Source organism: Abramis brama, assembly GCF_963993115.1.
Source record: "Abramis brama genome assembly, chromosome: 3".
NCBI classification, from domain to species: Eukaryota; Metazoa; Chordata; class Actinopteri; order Cypriniformes; family Leuciscidae; genus Abramis; species Abramis brama.
In genome coordinates, this window is record NC_139965.1 from 50,475,121 (window position 1) to 50,482,960 (window position 7,840).

General features: G+C 38.8%; 1 long non-coding RNA gene across 2 annotated transcripts; it reads left to right on the top strand.

The window, feature by feature from the left end:
* The first annotated feature begins 3,132 nt into the window (after positions 1 to 3,132).
* On the top strand, positions 3,133 to 4,403 carry LOC311078726. Of its 2 annotated transcripts, XR_014605264.1 has the most exons (4): positions 3,144 to 3,173; positions 3,324 to 3,350; positions 3,676 to 3,731; positions 3,860 to 4,403. It is a non-coding gene; the product is annotated as an uncharacterized lncRNA (long non-coding RNA). The 2 variants fall into 2 exon arrangements; XR_014605263.1 differs by lacking the exon at positions 3,324 to 3,350 and having other exon boundaries at positions 3,133 to 3,173.
* Positions 4,404 to 7,840: the final 3,437 nt, after the last annotated feature.

The following is a 7,840-nucleotide window of genomic DNA, read 5'->3' on the forward strand; positions in this document are numbered from 1 at the left end:
TACTTTTGTTCTAAGTTGTACAGTTAACACCAGAGAGGATTGTTTGTTAAACATGATTGCTAAACAGGTATTATTATCATCATGGAATTGACCAATGTTCATGCAAGTGACACTGAAGTTAATTGTTCTCATTACTCATTTATTATGATTACTTTCTCATTTTCTATATTGATATATTTCTCATATTCATAATTGATGATTAGTAATAATTGCAGGTACTAAGAGGAAGATATTTTCTATCCACACACTCATGAACAAATCAATATATTCACATCTTTCACACTGTGCATTGTTGTCCATGTAAGTCGTGCAAAAGCAGGGCAGGTGAGCGAATTACACATGCAAATCCACAGCGAAGTGTTTGCTTTGAGAGTGCTGAATGCTCGCAAGAAACTCAAGATATTCACATCTTTCACACTGTGCATTGTTGTACATATAAATTGTGCAAAAGCAGGGCAGGTGAGTGAATTACACATGCAAATCCACAGGGAAGTGTTTGCTTTGAGAGTGCTGAATGTTGTGCTGAAAGAAAATTATTACTTTTATTTCTAACTTTTATTAGTCACTTTCTGAAATGCGTGCTTGAGTTTAACATTTGAATGAGGAAAAATCTGTGTCAGGTTTGATAAGACTGCTGAGGAAAAATCCTGACAATGTCTCAAGATGAAAGCATTTGAAGTGTCAGAATTTGAGTGCGTCTAAAGACTTCAAGAAGCAAACTACTTTGATAAATGACGAGTCAGCCAGTCCTTGGCACTCCTAACAGAGTTATTTTGGGTTTTCTGGCAGCCATGCGAGTCGAATGAATGATGGATTCTGTGTAGAAGCTGCATCAGGGTCAGGTTAGGTGAGACTGTTCATCATGACAACATTATCACATTCACTTTGTCACCATGATTTTGCGTAGTTAGATAAACATGTTTTGTTGTTCCTTATCAGAGAAACATTTAACCGTATCGTCACCAACCCTAACCATAAACTATCACTAAAATCATTTATCAGCTATAAAGCGCACACCAAACAATAATGGCGAGCAAACAGCATTTTGAATCAATTGAATGCAATTTATGTGTTGTTTTTTGGGAGTGGAGCATGTATGTCAGCTTTCGTGGGGGCTGACAGTGGTCATTTATAAAATTTCCCAACGTGTAAAGAAACATGCACTATCTGGAGTTTTTAGCTCCGCTCCTGTTGGCTTTCTTCTCGAGGGAAGAAAGTCTTATGGAAGTGGCTCAGATCTCGCGTTTGCCAAGGCAACACCTAGAATACTAGTCTGCAATAAAGAATCTGGAGGCTCGGATCTCGCGTTTGCTGTGGCAATGGTTAGATTATTTAGATAAAATATTTTAATAATGTGGTGGGAACTGAGCAGATGGGAATTTCCCTTTCTCTCTTGTTCCGTGCAAACTAATTATGTCTGTTTGCAAACAATGATTTATGATTATTTTTGTATATTTCTTGGCTGCGTTTAATTTTGAGTTATTAAATGGAACATTTGTCTGGCTTTGAGAAATTAGATGGTCTGGATGAAAGGCTGTGTTGGGGATTGCCCCACTGAAACTGGTGGATTATATCATTGACCGCTGCAGAACTCTGGTCAGGGAGTCGGAGTCATCAGATAGTTAGTCGTTTATTGTACAAGAGTGACCATACACATAAGTGTACTTGAGGTAGTCTCTGAAACAAATAATATAACAGAAATAAATATTCACAGTCTAAAATTATTCAACAACTTAAGAGATTGCAAACTCAAATATAAACATCTCTGTAAAGTGCACTGATACATGAAATATAAATCGAGAAATATATTAGTATGAGTCTGTAATACAAACTGCATAATAAATTGACAAACACCAAAATGTGGATTATAGAAATTGGACTGTCTCATTAATACAGGCAGTAATAAATGACAACCAGTGAAAGATATTATCCACGGAGAAATTCACTTCAAGGTAATAACTTGTAGGCTAAACATGAACAATACGAGCCTTTAAGCAGAATCAAATTACACTAAGAAAGATCGCTAAACATCAACTACAGCACAAACATGGTCTAACTTAGCGCAGTTGGGATACAGTATGACAATCTGTTATTCACAATATACATAGAAGGAGCACTTACTTTGTCATAAACTTTCTCTTGCACATAAACACTGCACATGAATGCGTGCACGCGATATGATCGCTCAACTGGAGTAGCTTAGTGAATAGCCAATTACGCTGAGTCCGTATGTGCTGAGAACGCTGCACTACGTTATTTGCTTACAATGCAACTTAAAATATCACACACACAACCAACTTAATATTTAAAGGGACAGAATTCACAACAGGCTGAAAATAGTATTTTCATACAGGCTATTTTTCTTGTCTGGCTGATCTTTGGCTGCATTTAATTTTGAGGAATTAAATGGCAAATACTTATCTGATTTTGAGACGTTAGATGTCTGTATTAATACATATTCAGCCTTTCATCCAGACCATTCTTTACTTGTCTGGTTGATATTTGGCTGCATTTAATTTTGAGGAATTAAATGATAAATACTCATCTGATTTTTTTTAAAGTTAGATGTCTGTATTAATAAACTATTCACTCCTTCATACAGACCGTGTTTCCTTGTCTGATAGATCTTTGGCTGCATTTAATTCTGAGGAATTTAATGGTGAAATTCCCGGTGGAAAATGGATAACACCTCATTATACGGTGCCCATCTTTTTTCGGTGCCCTCAGGGGGCCGTTCTGCCGTCCCCGCCACCTCGTGTGCTTCGGGGCGCAGGGGTCTTTAGCGAGTTCTATGCTGCGTTCCAAACCGCATACTTCCCTACTATTTAGTATGGGAAAAAGAGTAGGCGAGCGAAAAAGTATGTACGAATCCAAAAGAGTAGGCGAGAATTACCTGGGTGACGTACTAATTATCGCGAGATTCGGACTTAAGTGCGTTCGAATATGCCTACTTTCCTACTATATAGTAGGCGAAAACAGTACGTGAAGGAAGCAGTACGTTCGAAACATCAGTATTCATAAAAGAGTAGGCGAGAAGTTCCCGGATGGTTTACTGCTTCAGGCCAGATTTTCGAGTGCTCAACCGATGGATACTCTTCTATCCCAGGAGGCCACGCGAGAGGATATGTCATTATCAAACATCGCAGAGATCAGCGACGCGGGTGCTTTCAAATGTGAGTAAACACGGTTCCTTTTGTTAAAAATTGCATGTGTTGAACTACTGTAGAGTAAACTGTTGAATTGTTGAAGGTGTAAAGAAATTACACAGTATAGTATAGTTGTGATTTTGCTGTAAAAACACGTTTTATTATGTATAACGTTAGCTAACAGGGGAGCTCCAGTAAAGACACGTAAGTTACGTCTCTAAAGTGGATTTACATAAACCATATACATCTTAAAGACGCTTATTTTAATGTCTATTTACATCTGACAGGAAAATCTTGAAATATCACAACATGAAATAGACATCTGAGTGATGAATGTGTGCTATTATGTAGAACAAATCTATAAAGTAACTAACGTTAAACATAAGTTATCTATTTTATTTGTCCATTAGTAGTTGATAAATTGAGGAACATTTATGTTGGATAAAAAGTTAAAACAACCTCAACATGTAAATGTAGTGTTGAGTTCATAAGTCACAGAGGTAACGTGAATCTTGTCTGGATGTTACAGGGTCAGATGAACAGATGTGTGTTTATCTGGTGGAGAGTGGCTCATGAAGGCTTTGAGTGAGTATACTACAGAAATGAATAACAACTATTTAAATCTTAAGTTGTAGTTTATTTTAATTATTGTAATTTCAAACAGATCTATTACAGCACCTTTCTGATTCTTGATTTCTGTGCATTTGCTGCAGATCTTTTGTGGTGGAGCAGGACCTGCAAGGGAAGATGATGGCGGCATTTGTGGAAAAAAAGCGTTTTTGTCTTCTAAATAATACTGAAATCAAATGACATTGTGCGGTTAAAATTACTGCTTTTGTGTTATGTTTGTGCATTTTTGTAGGATCTGAAATGTCAGCAGGCTGGTGTGAGCACTGAGGATGAGGAGCCCAGAGCTGAATCCTGGAAACGGTGTCATGGATGAGTCCCTCCATCACTCCACCTGCCCTTATGAGACCCTCCATCACTCCACCTGCCCTTATGAGACCCTCCATCACTCCACCTGCTCTTATGAGACCCTCCATCACTCCACCTGCTCTTATTGCCTCAGATTGTGAAGCACAACACATCACGCAACAACCTCCAGCACGAGGGAACGGCTCACCTCTGGCGGTCAGCTGAGTCATCAGAATAAAGCCGCAGAATGGGAACCGCTGTGTTGAGACGGCAGAAGGATGTGGGGTTCAGCGCCTGTAGCCTACATACATGATTGTAGTTTGAATAAAGCTTTGTTTCATGTGTTGACTTATGCATTTGTTTATTGTGTGATGGTGACTTTCATTCATTCTTTTACTAATTTATTAATATTTCTCATTGTGGTCAGTAAATAAAATATAATTATTTAATTAATGTTTTATTTCATTGTTTGAAAGAAAATGTAGATATGTTCATTATATACACATCTAGAGTGTATTCAATCATGCATAGCTTTGTCATATGACATACATTACAATTTGTTTGTTTTATTGAATTATATCATTTTCAGTAAAAAGTAATATAAGTATTGGTCAGCATTTATCATTATTTTTATTGTATGTTTTGGGGTGGGATAGCAATGCAATTCATTCTGAGGTAATATTAATTTTTAATATTAATGATACTTAAATTTTTCGAGTATAAAATCAACAGTTTTCCTCCAAAGGCGAATCTTCGCACAGCTGCCCTTTGTGCAGACATTACAAATGCTGAGGAAAACCATTCTAGGTAGGGCTGTCCAGTTACTGATGTTATGAGATCTGTAAAAAATCTCATTATGTATGCAAACCCATAATATATATATATATATATATATATATATATATATATATATATATAAAATATATATATATATTTATTATGGGTTTGCATACATAATATGAGATTTTTTTACACAGGAAAAAGAGACTACAAGGTTGAATATCTTAATATATATTTTCTTAAATAATTCATTATAATACATTTTTAAAAAAGCATTTTTTGTTATTTATAGGCCTGAGGGATGAAACGAGAGTTAAATTCAACAAGAAAAAGAGGAAAACATAAAGCAGTAGTTAGCCACTTTTGCTTGTGGATAAAAATGTTTGGATATAAAATAAAGAAATTAACAACATATTCAAGAGATGACAATTTTGGGATTTCGTAATAAAAATAAATAACATCGTTCAGGATAAAACGGTGGGTCACATTAGTAGGGTTAAATATATTTATAATATATCAAGATATTTACAGATAGATGAATTAAACGTGTCCGTTCGAATCTTTTAAGTTGTTGCGCGTGATAACGCGTCGTAGGTCACATGATAACGTCAACATGGCAGATGTCCGGTTCGCATTCATACTCAACGAGATCTGGCTATAAAGTACCTACTCTTTTAGCGCTCGTTAAGTAAGTACTTATTGAAATGAAGTACCTACTCATTGAGTATGCGGTTTGGAACGCAGCCCATGTCTCAGTGTTTGCCCGGAAACGTTGCGGCACTGGGAGAATCGCACCCTACAAGGAGGGTTTTAGAGGGTTCAGTTCGATTGCTTCCTGCCGATCATCCGTTTCAGGGCCCCAGATTGGCTATTCGATTTATGCTAGAGACCGATCTTGAGAGGCTGGTTCTTTCAGTAGTCTCAGCCGAAGTCTTTTCGGGATAAGATGGATCTGAGGACTGTCATTATCTTGGAGACGGTTTCGGCAAAGAGGCTCTGACACCAATGGTGCCAGACCTGTGAGGGCAGTCCCTTCTGGGGGGAAGTGGTCAACCTCTCATTGTACGGTCCCCCATTTCCCTTCCGCGCCCTCAGGGGGCCGTTCTGCCTACCCTGCCACCTTGTGTGCTTTTGGCCACAGCGGTCTCCAGCGAGTTCTAGTCTCAGTGTCTGCCCGGAAACATTGCGGCGCAGGGATGCTCGCACCCTGAGGAGGGTTTCAGAGCAATCAGTTTGGTTGTCCCCTGCTGGTTCACCGCTTCAGGGCACTGAATTGGTCACTCGAGTAACACCATAAGTAGTAGTACTAAGTAGTTCCCTTAGTAGATTTTTTAGCATCATGAAAACTACTGCCAAATATATCTCAATGGGTCCTGCACACAGGAGGGTCTTGTCTACTGAGCAGGCTCAAGTTATGGAACAAGGAGGTAAAAGCTTTGTTGGGGAAGGGGGCCATAGAACGCGCTCCCCCCTCCGCTGCTGTCTATCTCAGGTGGTGGTCTGAGTGCGGTTTGCTTTCAGCTACTGGTACCTTTCACTAAAATGTGCTTTGTGAACATCACTCTGGACTCGCTTGATGTTTTATTAATTCGCAAATTCCAATTTAGTTTGGTCATCAGATGCCTCCAGACAAATCGGTTATTCATCATGACTGTTTCTTTGGCAGATCTCAACAAATTATTTCACGAGTTCACACTTACATATAATCAGGTTATGTGTATTTAGCGTGCTGTCCAAGGGAGGGCTCCGAGCTTGGAAACCCGGTGTAGCGCTCCGGGTGACCGGAAAAGCCTGGAGTTCCTCTGTTGCAGCGTGAGAGAGCAAGACAGCCGCTCATGTGAGCCGAAGCGTATGAGAGAGAGCGTGAACGTGTGCCCACTTAAAGGAGTAGTTGACTTCAGAATTACAATTTCCTGATAATGTACTCGCCCCCATGTCATCCAAGATGTTCATGTCTGTCTTTCTTCAGTCGCAAAGAAATTAAGGTTTTTGAGTAAAACATTCCAGGATTTTTCTCCATATAGTGGACATCAGCAGGTATCAACGGTTTGAAGGTCCAAATTGCAGTTTCAGTGCACCTTCAAATGGCTCTACACTATCTCAGACTAGGAATAAGGGTCTTTAAAATTAAAATGGACCAATAATAAGTTGAAGTTCTGATACCGGTAATACCTAAGAAAGGGTGGAGAAACACATGGAGAGTTTTAAAGACATTCAAGACATTTTGTTAAATTATGATTACATAAGCCATGCACCATTATTACTTACATTGGAACCTTTAAGTCTGTGTAGATGACAATGTTGGCCCCCTCACCTTTGTCTTTGATGATTCTCATCAGTCTTTCTACTGCCATGAACAAGGAGTTCCACCTGGTTGGATTCGGGTGCAACAGCTGGAAGAAGCTAACATCTTCAACAGTTTCAGCTACAAGTGTGGATCTTCCACATTTGTTCCAAAGTGCATTACCATTTTCCAAATGTTGAACGGTACATTTTCTTGTATGCCTCATTGGATGTTGCTTTCATGGCATCAACAGTAGCTATTAGGTTAAACAGGTGACAAGCACAGCGACAGTGCTTTGGGAGCTAGAACTCAAAGCCATCATCTTCATTCAGAACTGATGACACATCAACAAACTCCACTTCTTCACCCGCCTCTTCATCCTCTTCTGGTTGAGATGCATCATCACCACTTTTGACTACATTATTGTTCTCATCTTCACCAAAAACCTGGAAAGCTTTTATAAATTTTACAAAGCGTGAAATTTGTAGTATACACTTGTAGTCAGTGCCAATAGCCTCGTGGACAAGTGCGCCGACATGTAGCACTGTTGTGCTTCGGGAGACTGGAGTTCGAATCCCGGGTCATGGAACTTTCCTGATCCCACCTCACTTCCTGACTAGCAACTGTCCTAATAAAAGGCAAAAATAAGAATATATATACTTACATAAAAGTATATAAAAATATACTTATGGTATATTTTTTGTATGTTTTGAAG